Consider the following 13,865-nt stretch of genomic DNA (forward strand, 5'->3'; position numbering starts at 1 on the left):
AAATTCACTGAAAAAACCATAGGTTATAGACCATATATAGTTAGGAATTGGCATTTACAAAACCTTATTTTACTCTCACAAAACCATTGAAATTCGCATATATAGTTATTTGCACTAACTATATATCGCGCACCCGCAATCCACTGCTGATCATGTCACATATTACATAATTCATGACATGGTCAGTGACATCACGGATGACAACTCAAATGACATCACTGATTACATCATCCAGTGACTGTATGTTTCTGTAAAGTTAAAATATGTCTTACATATTGAAGAATGAGTGGATGTATAAGTGTCTGGATGAAGGATTTAGTAGGTGCATGACTGATTGTATGAGAGAGTGATTAAATGTGTCTCACTGAGTGCATGGGTTAGTGACTAAACTGTCTTAATTTGTGCATCATTATATCTGTTGTTCTGTAAACTGCTGCATATGTTCATCAGTAGCTATATGAGTAACTATATTGGTTATTGATTGGTTGCCCAAGTATTTGTATGGGAGAGTGAGTGTGTGTGTGGGTGGCTGGGAGGTGTGTGACTCTGTGCATAGATGTGTGAACAGTTGATTCACTAGATGTATGGGTTCAAAACTGCATGTGGAAACAGCTGTATGGGTGGTTGACTGTGTGCATCAGTGTTTTGGTGAGTGATTGGTTTCTCAGTGCTACATGGCAAAGTAAGTACATATGTAAAACACAGTACATGTGAGAGTTGACATATAGAAATTACTGTGTATAAGAGCTAGTGAATGTGTGAGTGGCTGCATGGATCATTGAAAACTTGTATCAGTGATTGTATAAGAGAGTAAATATGTGTTAAAATATGTTTGAATAAGTAAGGTGTGTATAACTGTATAGTTGAGGAAATGGAGGTGTGATTGATTCTTTGCATGACTGACTAGGTGTATGAGTAACTCCATGAATGAGTGACAATCTGTGAGTGTCTGTTTACACTGAGTGTATCAAAGGTTATATTAGAGTCTGAAGAGGTTCATCGTATTATCACATGAATGATGTCATCAGTGATGTTGTCAGTGATGTCATTTGAGTTGTCATCAGTGATGTCATCAGTGATGTCACTGACCATGTCATGAATGATGTAATATGTGACATCATCAGCAGTGGATTGCGGGTGCGCGATATATAGTTAGTGCAACTAACTATATATGCAAATTCCAATGGTTTTGTGTGAGTAAAATAAGGTTTTGTAAATGCTAATCCCTAACTATATATGGTCTATAACCTATGGTTTTTTCAGTGAATTTTCAAGGTTTTGTAAATGCTAATTCCTAACTATATATGGTCATAACCTATGGTTTTTTCATTGAATATATATATATATATATATATATATATATATATATATATATATATATATATATATATATATATATATATACATAGTACTAATAAAAAATATACAATATATTTACCATAGGATAGCAAGAGGGTTAAATTTACTATTCCCACTCCAGTGAGTGCAACAGTAGGGAAAGCGTTGGATAGCGGGAGGGTAAAAATTACTATTCCCACTCCAGAAAGTGCAACAGTAGGGAAAGTGTTGGATAGTGTAGGGGTAAAAAATACTATTTCCACTCCAATGAGTGCAACAGTAGGGAAAGCGTTGGATAGCAGGAGGGAAAAAATTATTATTCCCACTCCAGAGATTGCAACAGTAGGGAAAGCGTTGGATAGCGTAGGGGTAAAAATTACTATTCCCACTCCAGTGAGTGCAACAGTAAGGAAAGCATTGGATAGCGTAGGGGTAAAAATTACTATTCCCACTCCAGAGAGTGCAACAGTAGGGAAAGCGTTGGATAGCGTAGGGGTAAAAATTACTATTCCCACTCCAGTGAGTGCAACAGTAAGGAAAGCGTTGGATAGCGTAGGGGTAAAAATTACTATTCCCACTCCAGAGAGTGCAACAGTAGGGAAAGCGTTGGATAGCGGGAGGGTAAAAATTACTATTCCCACTCCAGAAAGTGCAACAGTAGGGAAAGCGTTGGATAGCGTAGGGGTAAAAATGACTAATCCAACTCCAGTGAGTGCAACAGTAGGGAAAACTTTGGATAGCGTATGCATAAAATTTACTATTCCCACTCCAGTGAGTGCAACAGTAGGGAAAGCATCGGATACCGGGAAGGTAAAAATTACTATTCCCACTCCAAAGAGTGCAACAGTAGGGAAAGCGTTGGATAGCGTAGAGGTAAAAATTACTATTCCCACTCCAGAGAGTGCAACAGTAGGGAAAGCGTTGGATAGCGTAGGGGTAAAAATTATTATTCCCAGTCCAAAGAATGCAATAGTAGGGTAAGCATTGGATAGCGTAGGGGTAAAATTTACTATTCCCACTCCAGAGAGTGCAACAGTAGGGAAAACGTTGGATAGCGTATGAGTAAAAATTACTATTCCCACTCCAGTGAGTGCAACAGTAGGGTAAGCGTTGGATAGCGTAGAGGTAACAATTACTATTCCCACTCCAGTGAGTGCAACAGTAGGGAAAGCGTTGGATAGCGTAGGGTTAAAAATTACTATTCCCACTTCAGAGAGTGTAACAGTAAAGTAAGCGTTGGATGGCGTAGAGGTAAAAATTACTATTCTCCCTCCAGGGAGTGCAACAGTAGGGAAAGCGTTGGATAGCGTAGGGGTAAAAAATACTATTCCCACTCCAGAGAGTGCAACAGTAGGAAAAGCGTTAGATAGCGTAGGAGTAAAAATTACTATTCCCACTCCAGAGAGTGCAACAGTAGGGTAAGCGTTGGATAGCGTAGGGGAAAAAATTACTATTCCCACTCCAGTGAGTGCAACAGTAGGGAAAGCGTTGGATAGAAGGAAGGTAAAAATTACTATTCCCACTCCAAATAGAGCAACAATAGGGAAAGTAAATACTTCATATATAATTAAAAATAAATTTAATATTAATACCAATTACAAATTAATTAAAATTAATTCCCAATTTAAGATATTATAATCATTATTCAATTAAAAATAATAAAATTAGTTTACTTACTAAAAAATAATTACCTATTAATACAAAATATTTACCAATAACAATAAATTATTAAAAAAACGTAAACATATTTAACAATTAATTCAAAATAAATACCAATTTATATATTGAAATTTTTAATTAATTACAATTAAATGACTTCATACCCAATTCCCCTATTAACCCAAAAATTTAAAAAATAAAATTAACAGAATGATCAATTAATCAATTATTAAAAAATATTTACCAGTTATTTATTAATTAATTACCAATTAAAATATTAAATAACAATCAATTGAAAATAAGTAGCAATAAATAATTTAACATATTTCATTAATTATAATTAATTTACTTCCCACCCTATTCCCCTATAAACCTACAACCCACTCCAGAAAATAAATAAATAAAATTAACATAATTATCAATTATTCAATTAAAACCACTTAATTACCAATTATAATTTAATTATTTACCAATTAAAACATTAAATAACAATCAATTGAAAATAAATACCAATAAAAAAAAATTAATATTTTATTAATTATAATAAAATTACATCCCACCCTATTCCCCTATAAACCCACAACCCGCTCCAGAATTATATTACGCAAAAATTAAATAACATAAATTTACTTACTTACTTACCTAAAATTCGATATTTTTGTTGTCTATATTCTGTCCCTCGATTTTTTTGTTGTCTATATTCTGTCCATTCGATATTCTGTCCATTCTATATTTTTGATTTGATATTATTGTCATTTTATTCGATATTTTTGTAGTCTATATTCTGTCTTATCTATATTCTGTCTACTCGATATTTTAAACTCGATATTTAGCTACCTCAATATTTTTGTTGTCGATATTATGTCTGTATACCAGTCAGTCTCTCTCTCAGTCAGTCTTTCTCTGTCAGTCTTTCTCCAAGTCAGTCAGTCTCTCTCTCTGTCAGTCAGTCCCTCTCTCTGTCAGTCCCTCTCTCTGTCAGTCTCTCTCTCTGTAAGTCTCTCTCTCTGTCAGTCTCTCTCTCTGCCAGTCCCTCTCTCTGTTAGTCCCGCTCTCTGTCAGTCTCTCTGTCAGGCTCTCTCTCTGAGCCTCTCTCTCTCAGTCTCTCTCTCTCAGTCTCTCTCTCAGTCTCTCTCTCTCAGTCTCTCTCTCTGTCAGTCAGTCTTCCAGACAGTCTCTCTTTCCCTCTGTAAGTCTCTCTCAGTCAGTCATTCTCTCTGTCGGTCAGTCTCTCTTTCTCTGTCAGTCTCTCAGTCTCTCTCTCTCTGCCAGTCTCCGTCAGTCAGTCAGTCTCTCACAGTCAGTCTCTCTCTCTCTCACAGTCAGTCTCTCTCTCTCTCTCTCTCTCTCTCTTAGTCTCTCTCTCTGTCAGTCAGTCAGTCTCTCTCTCTCTCTCCCAGTCAGTCTCTCTCTCCCAGTCAGTCAGTCTCTCTGTCAGTCATTCTCTCTCTACCTCAGTCAGTCAGTCAGTCAACCTCTCTCAGTCAGTCTCTCTCTCTATCTCTCTCTGTCAGTCTCTCTCTCAGTCAGTCTCTCTCTGTCAGTCAGTCTCTCTGTCGGTCAGTCTCTCTTTCTCTGTCAGTCTCTCAGTCTCTCTCTCTCTGCCAGTCTCCGTCAGTCAGTCTCTCTCTCTCACAGTCAGTCTCTCTCTCTCTCTCTCTCTTAGTCTCTCTCTCTCTGTCAGTCAGTCTCTCTCTATCTCCCAGTCAGTCTCTCTCTCCCAGTCAGTCTCTCTCTCCCAGTCAGTCAGTCTCTCTCAGTCAGTCATTCTCTCTCTACCTCAGTCAGTCAGTCAGTCAACCTCTCTCAGTCTCTCTCTCAGTCAGTCTCTCTCGCAGTCAATCAGTCTATCTCTCTGTCAGTCAGTCTCTGCCTCTCTCTCAGTCTCTCTCTCTGTCAGTCAGTATCTCTCTACCTCAGTCAGTCTCTCTCTCTCTCTCTCTCTCTCTCTCTCTCTCGCTGTCAATCAGTCTCACTTTCAATCAGTCTCTCTCTGTCAGTCAGTCAGTCAGTCACTCTCTCAGTCAGCCAGTCTCTCGCTCTCTGTCAGTTTCTCAGTCAGCCAGTCTCTCGGTCAGTCAGTATTCAGTCTCTGAGTCAGTCAGTCAGTCTCTACTCTCTCTCCACTCTCTCCATTCTCTCTCTCAACGCTGTCCACTCTATCTCTACTGTCTCTCTCGCCACTCTCTCTCCACTGTCTCTCCACTGTCTCTCTCTCTACTTTCTCTCTCTCTACTCTCTCTACACTCTCTCACTCTCTCTCTCTCTCTCTCTCCACTCTCTCTCCACTCTCTTCACTCTCTCCCTCCACTGACTCGCTACTCTCTCTCTCTCCACCCTCTCTCCCTTCTCTCTCTCTCTCTACTCTCTCTCCACTGTCTCTCTCCACTGTCTCTCTCCACTCTCTCTCTCTCCACTCTCTCTCTCTCCACTCTCTCTCTCTCCACTCTCTCTCTCTCCACTCTCTCTCCCTCCACTCTCTTCACTCTCTCCACTGTCTCCCTTCACTCTCTCTCTCTCTACTCTCTCTCTCCACTCTCTCTCCACTCTCTCTCTAATCTCTTTACTCTCTCTCCACTCTCTCTCTACTCTCTCTCCACTATCTCTCTCTCTCCACTCTCTCTCTACTCTCTCTCCACTCTCTCTCTCTCTCCACTCTCTCTCTCCACTCTCTCTCGCTCACTCTCTCCACGCTCTCTCCACTCTCTCTCCACTCTCTCTCTCTCCACTGTCTATCTCCACTCTCTCCACTCTCTCTACTCTCTCTCCACTGTCTCTCTCCACTGTCTCTCACTCTCTCCAGGGTCTCCCTCTCTCTCTCCACTCTCTCTCTCTCTCCACGGTCACTCTCACTCTCTCCAGGGTCTCCCTCTCTCTCTCCACTCTCTCTCTCTCTCTCTCTCTCTCTCCACTCTCTCTCTACTCTCTCTCCACTCTCTCTCTCTCTCCACTCTCTCTCCACTCTCTCCACTCTCTCTCGCTCACTCTCTCCATGATCTCTCCACGCTCTCGCCACTCTCTCTCCACTCTCTCTCTCCACTGTCTATCTCCACTCTCTCCACTCTCTCTCTACTCTCTCTCCACTGTCTCTCTCCACTGTCTCTCTCTCTCTCTCCACTGTCTCTCTCTCTCTCCACTGTCTCTGTCTCTCCACGGTCACTCTCATTCTCTCCAGGGTCTCCCTCTCTCTCTCCACTCTCTCTCTCTCTCCACTCTCTCTCTCTCCACACTCTCTCTCTCTCTCCACTATCTCTCTCTCTCTCTCCACTCTCTCTCTCTCTTCACTCTCTCTCTCTCCACTCTCTCCCACTCTCCCTCACAAAGTAGTGTGCGTTCCATGGGCGTCCGCAGAAATGTTTCCAGGTGGGGCACATTTTTAACTTCATCACCATCCCTATTGCACCCTTCTCCCCTCTGCCTTGCACCCTTCTCGCCCTCCCCCTTGCACCCTTCTCCCCCTCACCCTTGCACCCTTCTCCCCTCTGCCTTGCACCCTTCTCCTCTCCGCCTTGCACCCTTCTCTACCTTGCACTCTTCTCCCCTCTGCCTTTGCACCCTTCTCCACTCTGCCTTGCACCCTTCTCCTCTCTGCCTTGCACCCTTCTCCTCTGTGCCTTGCACCCTTCTCCTCTCTGCCATGCACCCTTCACTTCTCTGCCTTGCACCCTTCTCCCCTCTGCCTTGCAACCTTCTCCCCCTCCGCCTTGCACCCTTCTCTGCCTTGCACCCTTCTCCCCCTCCGCCTTGCATCCTTCTCTACCTTGCACCCTTCTCCTCTCTTCCTTGCACCCTTCTCCTCTCTGCCTTGCACCCTTCTCCCCTCTGCCTTGCACCCTTCTCCCCCTCTGCCTTGCACCCTTCTCTACCTTGCACCCTTCTCCCCTCCGCCTTGCACCCTTCTCTACTTTGCACCTTTCTCACCTCCGCATTGCACCCTTCTCTAGCTTGCACCCTTCTCCTCTCTGCTTTGCACCCTTCTCCCCTCTGCCTTGCACCCTTCTCCCCTCTGCCTTGCACCCTTCTCCCCTCTGCCTTGCACCCTTCTCCCCCTCCGCCTTGCACCCTTCTCTACCTTGCACCCTTCTCCCCTCCGCCTTGCACCCTTCTCTACCTTGCACCCTTCTCCTCTCTGCTTTGCACCCTTCTCTTCTCTGCCTTGCACCCTTATCCCCTCTGCCTTGCACCCTTCTCCCCTCTGCCTTGCAACCTTCTCCCCCTCCGCCTTGCACACTTCTCTGCCTTGCACCCTTCTCCCCCTCCGCCTTGCATCCTTCTCTACCTTGCACCCTTCTCCTCTCTTCCTTGCACCCTTCTCCTCTCTGCCTTGCACCCTTCTCCCCTCTGCCTTGCACCCTTCTCCCCCTCTGCCTTGCACCCTTCTCTACCTTGCACCCTTCTCCCCGTCCGCCTTGCACCCTTCTCTACCTTGCACCCTTCTCCCCTTAGCCTTGCACCCTTCTCTACCTTGCACCCTTCTCTACCTTGCACCCTTCTCTACCTTGCACCCTTCTCCTCTCTGCTTTGCACCCTTCTCCTCTCTGCCTTGCACCCTGCAAGCTTCTCCTCTCTACCTTGCACCCTTCTCCCCTCTACCTTGCACCCTTCTCCTCTGAACCTTGCACCCTTCTCACCCCCCCTGCCCCCCTCCTGCAGACGCCCACATGTTGCGTTCTAATAAGAGTGCTTACATGAGGGCACCATTTTGCTGCCTCATCCCTTCTCATATGAGCTTTGCCCTGGAGAATGCTCTCTCTGGGGGGGCCCCACTCCCACCCTTGTCAGGGTCCCGAGCAGTGCTCTGTGCTGCCTCCTGCTCGTGCTCTCTTGGGCTGGGGCCCCCACCCCCACCCCATCCTTGCCCTTGTCTCTTCCCTTCTCTTGTGAGGTGGGCTTTGCTTATGGAGAGGAGAGAGTGGGGGCCGGGCTCTGTGCTGCCTCAGAGGAGCAGTGGAGACTGCCACCCCCACCCTGGTCCCGGCCTGCCTCCGGCTATGACTGAAGAGATACAATGTTGATACTTTGTTTCTCTTCAGTCAGAGGGAGGGGGCAAGGGGCTCAGAACAGCCTGCACCTGCTTCAGATGCAGACAGAGAGAGGCTTGCTTTAGCACAAGCCTCTCTCATGTTGTGTCCTAGCAGACACAGTCTAAGGGGTTAAAATGTAAGCCTACACCGAGAGTGCTCGTGGCTCACTAACCATCTACATAACTGGTGTCTGTGTCGCTTATTATCGTGTATGTGGGCCTAGGGCCCCACGACTCAACATCTCACAGCTCTCAGAAGAGCTAAGTGGCAGAGGCCCCCTTCATTAACTGAAGCGAGTGGCCCCAACCCCCCCCCCCCCCCCGCACCGCGGGGCGCTGCGAGGGATTTGTTATGCCCCTGGCCTAAATGGCTGTCAGCTAGACATGGACTGTCGAAATTCCACTGGCTACCGATGGGCCAACGGGCAGCCTTTAAGACTGGTTGCTTAGCCTTCAAGGCCCTGCACGGTAACAGCCCTAGATTCATCAAAAGCATAATCATAAAGTACGCACCCCCTCGTAGTCTCCGTTCAGCCCACCTCTAACTATTCCCTCATTCAACCGGAAACGGCAAGGAGGGCGATAGATAGATAAATAGAGTGAGGGCGAAAGATAGATAGATAGATAAATAGAGTGAGGGTGATAGATAGATAGATAAATAGAGTGACGGCGATAGATAGATAGAGTGGGGGCGATCGATAGATAGAATGATGGCGATAGATAGAGTGAGTACGATATACAGATAGAGTGAGGGCGATAGATAGATAGATAGAGTGAGGGCGATAGATAGACAGATAGATAGAGTGAGGGGGATAGATAGCTAGAGGGCGATAGATTCTGGGCAAATCACTTAGGGCCATATGTAGGTGGCCAAATACCGATCGGTAATACCGAAAAAGGGTCATTTTCGGTGTTACCGGCAAATATGTAGCCATGTGAGATGTAGGTAATACCGAATAGGATCGATAATAACGAATCGGTAAAAACCCTAAGTTACCGACTCGGAACTACCGAAACAATGAATTCCGAATCGGTAGAAACGATTCGGTAAAACCCCCAAATATGCTATGTAGCAAACCCCGGTAATACCGAATTTGGCCAAAATCGGTAATAACGAATCGCTATTTACCACGTTTCAGGAGCATGTGGTAATCAGGAGGAGTCTATATAAACAGACCCAAAATGCATCTGTATGAACACAATGGCAGGCCTCTATCTCATAGCAAGGCGCCTACGCCTGAGAGCAGCAGGAATGAGGATCTGGAGACGTGAGGAGCAGGTGTACAGAGTACGCATCACTCTGTTCCAGTTGACAGACGCTGAAATACACGAGAGATACAGATTGCACCCAGACACCATCCTGGAGCTAATACAGGACCTAGCACCCTATCTGGAGCATCAGACGCCAAGGGCCCACGCAAACCCCACCCATGTCCAGGTACTCTGCTGCCTGCACCTCCTTGCATCAGGAAGTTTCCAGGGTGTGATAGCAGCAGTGGGTGGAGTATCACAGAGCTGCCTATCCCGGTTCTTCAACACCTTCCTAGACGCCATGATGGACAGAATGGAACATTACATATCCTTCCCCAGTACGCAGGCGGAGCTGCAGAGAACCACGCTGGAGTTCTATCAACTTGCCCACTTCCCCCACGTCATCGGCTGCATCGATGGGACCCACATTCCCATCTGCCCACCTGCAGCAAGTGAATACATTTACAGGAACCGCAAATCCACCCACTCAATCAATGTGCAGGTGATCTGCAATGCCAAACACATCATCACAGACATCGTGGCAAAATACCCCGGGAGTACCCATGATGCTTACATCTTCAGGAACAGTGGCATTCATACACGTCTGCTTGCTGGTGAATTTGCCGACGGATACATACTAGGTAAGTAAATGTCACACACCCTGATGTACACCCTGTCACAAGCAGTTGGTCACACCAATCAATGCCACTTACTTCTCTTCATAGGTGACAGCGCATATGCCCTCCGGCCGTATCTCCTCACACCATATCTGAACCCAACCACCCGAAGGGAGAGGAGATACAATGTGGCACATAGGAGCACACGCAACGTGGTGGAGCGCACTTTTGGTTTGCTCAAAAGCAGATTCCGTTGCCTCCACAAAACAGGAGGTGCGCGTCTGTACAGCCCCATCAAATGTTGCAAGATTATTGCTACGTGTGCAATGCTACACAATATGGCCACGAAAAAAGGAACTGCAGTGGAACTAACTGAGTCAGATGACGAGGACGAGGACAACCCTCAGCCAGAGCCCAGCGCGGCTGGTGCTGCTATTGAACATGATGGGAGACATAGACGGGCAGAGATAACATCACACTATTTCTGAGTGAGTAACGACACTGAGGCATTTCAAATTACATGTACAGGTGTTTATTTGGCACACCTCCAGCATTGTGAGCAATGTCCAATTGGACATGGGTTACATCACCCATCACATGCATGTGGACAGCCAGTGTCCTTCACTTCTTGCGTCCCCGTGCTGCACGTGCATGTTCCCCATCCACACTGACTTGTGAGTTGGACCGTTCCTGTGCTGGGACAGTACGTCCACTACGCCTCCTGCACTCGGTGGGTGAGGGTGTAATGCTACCACGGCTGGTAGCCTCCTCACTGTCCCCCCCCTTCCATATTTGAGGCCTTAGCATTCTGCATGAGCTCTAGCACTGAGGTCATGGACACCATCCCCCTGGCCACATCCCTGCTGCAATGCGCCATCTCCTCCTGCATGGGGATGGACCGGCGACACATCAGTGATGTCGTAGTGGCCAGCCGGTTCACCGACTTGGTATAGTCTTGGAGTCTCAGTCTCTGTCGGCGCATGCCAACACGGTCCTGCTCCAGCTGGCTGCAGAGGTTGTCCACCGAGGTTGCTACCCTCTCCATCCCTGCAGACATATTCTCCCCCATGGCACTGATACCCTTCTCCATCTTGTGCATATGTCTGTTAATGTTTGCCACCTCCCTGTGTAACGACTTCATCTCCCTCCATTGCAGGCGCTGGACCTTCAGCATGTTGCCTTCCAGTCCAGCAAACACACTGTCACCCTGCTCAAATGCCACTGGACTGTCCGGCCTTGCCCTGCGGCGTCGTGATGAGATGTTCACACCCTCGGATGCTGAACCAGCCTGCTCCCTGTTGGATCTCTCTACGATAGGACTTTGTTCGCGCTGGCTGCCCTCCTCCTCCGACGCCTCCATCTGCTGGAGGGTGATCACGGCATGCCTCCTGCCTGACTGTGGTTGTGGTGGTGTTGGTGAACGTCGCAGTGGGGACTGAGTGAGAGGGGATTGCGGCCCTCTCTGGCGCTGTGGTGATGTCTGTGGTGGAGGATTGGCTGGCTGCGATGGCGCAGAGCTGGTGTTCCCTGCAGCCATGTTGTCTTCATCCTGTTCACTCCCCTCTGGCCTGGCTGACCTGCCTCTGCTGCCCTCAGCTGCACTGCGAGATGACTCGCCTGAAATGACACAAATGTAAATATTCTCAATGCTCTGTCTGCCATGCCATTGCATTAAAGTACATGCCAACAGTGCACAGTGGTTATCCTGACCTATCCAATTCTATTACCATGCTATTGTGTTAGCTGCCCTGACAGTCCTGATCATGATTTCACACTGACTACATCACCCAGAATGCATTACAGGTAAGCAGTAAGACATGGTGTGGAGTGGGAGCACTTTTACCACTATGGGGGTTGGGGTTGGGGAGGGGTTAGGGCAGCATGCTGGGCATGCTTCTTACCTTGTTTTCTAGCTGCTCTGGCGGAGCTGTCTGCGTCTCCTATGCCACTCACACTCTCCCGCTGGATGGTGGACTCCACCATCTGTTCCAGTGGTGTTGGTACTGGGGCTCGATTTTTTCCTCCTCCAGTTTTCCCTGCCAGCCTATGTCTCTCTGCCATCCTCTGTTTTGCAGTTTTTCTGAGGTCGTACCACCTCTTTCTGATGTCCTCTATGGTGCGCAGGGTCACACCTATGGCATTTATCTTGTCCCGAATGCCACTCCATATTTGCCTCTTCTGTGCGTCTGGCACTTGGTGGGACTGGGCTCCAAACAGCTTGTGGTACTCATGGGTGACATCCTCGATCAGGATCTCAAGCTCCTTGTCGCTGAACTTTAGTTTTCTTTTTCTTTCACCTCCCTCCTTCTCCTTGTCCTGGCTTGCCATTTCAATGCTTGTTCAGTGGTTTATCTATATTTTTTTCTTGGCTGTGTTGCTGCTGCCTCCTCAGCTCTCCTGCCTGCCTGCCTGCCTGCCTCACAGTGAGCTCCAGGCCCTGTGCACCTGGCTGGGTGTGGCAACTTCCTGTTTGGGAAGTAAATGGGTGTATCAGGATTGGCTGATTCACCAAAACGCTGTTTTTTAAATTACCGAATCGGTATTTCCGATTTTGGGTGTGGATTCGGTAACACCGATTCGGTAATAGCCTTTCGGTATGTATTTTTATTACCGATCTGTTCACAATCGGTATTTAATACCGATTTGCAACGAATCGGTAATGTTTAACGATTTTTTACCTACATCGCGTTTACCTCATTCTTAATACCGATTCGGTATGATTCGGTATTAAGGAGTCGGTATTTGCAATTTACCTACATATGGCCCTTTATCTCCCCGTGCCTAAAATGAATGTGTGTCCTCATGTAACGTAACTGGTGCTATGTAAAGCGCTCTGATACCCGATTCGGTTCGGGTCTAGTTTGCGCTATATAAAACTCTGCAAAAAAAACAATAGAGTGAGGGCGATAGATAGATCGGTAGAGTGAGGGCGATAGATAGATAGATAGATAGATAGATGGATAGATCGAGTGAGGCAGATAGATAGATAGATAGATAGATAGATAGATAGATAGAAAGTGAGGGCAAAAGATAGATAGATTGAGGGCAATAGATAGATAGAGTGAGGGCGATAGAAAGATAGAGTGAAGGCGACAGATAGATAGATAGAGTGAGGGCGACAGATAGATAGAGTGAGGGCGATAGATAGATCGGTAGAGTGAGGGCGATAGATAGATAGATAGATAGATAGATAGATAGATGGATAGAGTGAGGCAGATAGATAGATAGATAGATAGATAGATAGATAGATAGATAGATAGAACGTGAGGGCAAAAGATAGATAGATTGAGGGCAATAGATAGATAGAGTGAGGGCGATAGAAAGATAGAGTGAAGGCGCCAGATAGATAGATAGAGTGAGGGCGACAGATAGAGTGAGGGTGATAGATAGATGTGTGTGGTTGTGTGTTTCTGTGTGGTTGTGTGTGTGTGTGTGGTTGTGTGTGTGTGGTTGTGTGTGTGTGGTTGTATGTGTGTGTGTGTGTGTGGTTGTATGTGTGGTTGTGTGTGGTTGTGTATGTGTTTGGGTGTGGTTGTGTGTATGTATGGTTGTGTGTGTGTGTGTGTGGTTGTATGTGTGACTGTGTGTGGTTGTGTGTGGTTGGATGAGGTTGTATGTGTGTGGTTGTGTGTGTGTGCAGTTGTGGTTGTGTGTGTGGTTGTGTGTGTGTGTGGTTGTGTGTGTGGTTGTGTGTGGTGATGTGTGTGTGGTGATTTGTGTGTGGTGATGTGTGTATTTGTGTGTGTGTGTGTTTGTGTGTGGGGTTGTGTGTGGTTGTGTGTGTGGTTGGGTGTGTGTGTGTGTGTGTGGTTGCGTGTGTGGTTGGGTGTGATTGTGTGTGTGTGGTTGTGTGTGTGGTTGTCTGTGTGGTTGTGTGTGAGATTGTGTGTGTGGTGTGCTTGTGTGTGGTTGGGTGGTTGTGTGTGTGTAGTTGTATGTGTGTGTGTAGTTGTATGTGTGTGTGTGTGCAGTTAGAG

This window comes from Lissotriton vulgaris, chromosome 2_1, assembly GCF_964263255.1.
Source record: "Lissotriton vulgaris chromosome 2_1, aLisVul1.2, whole genome shotgun sequence".
NCBI classification, from domain to species: Eukaryota; Metazoa; Chordata; class Amphibia; order Caudata; family Salamandridae; genus Lissotriton; species Lissotriton vulgaris.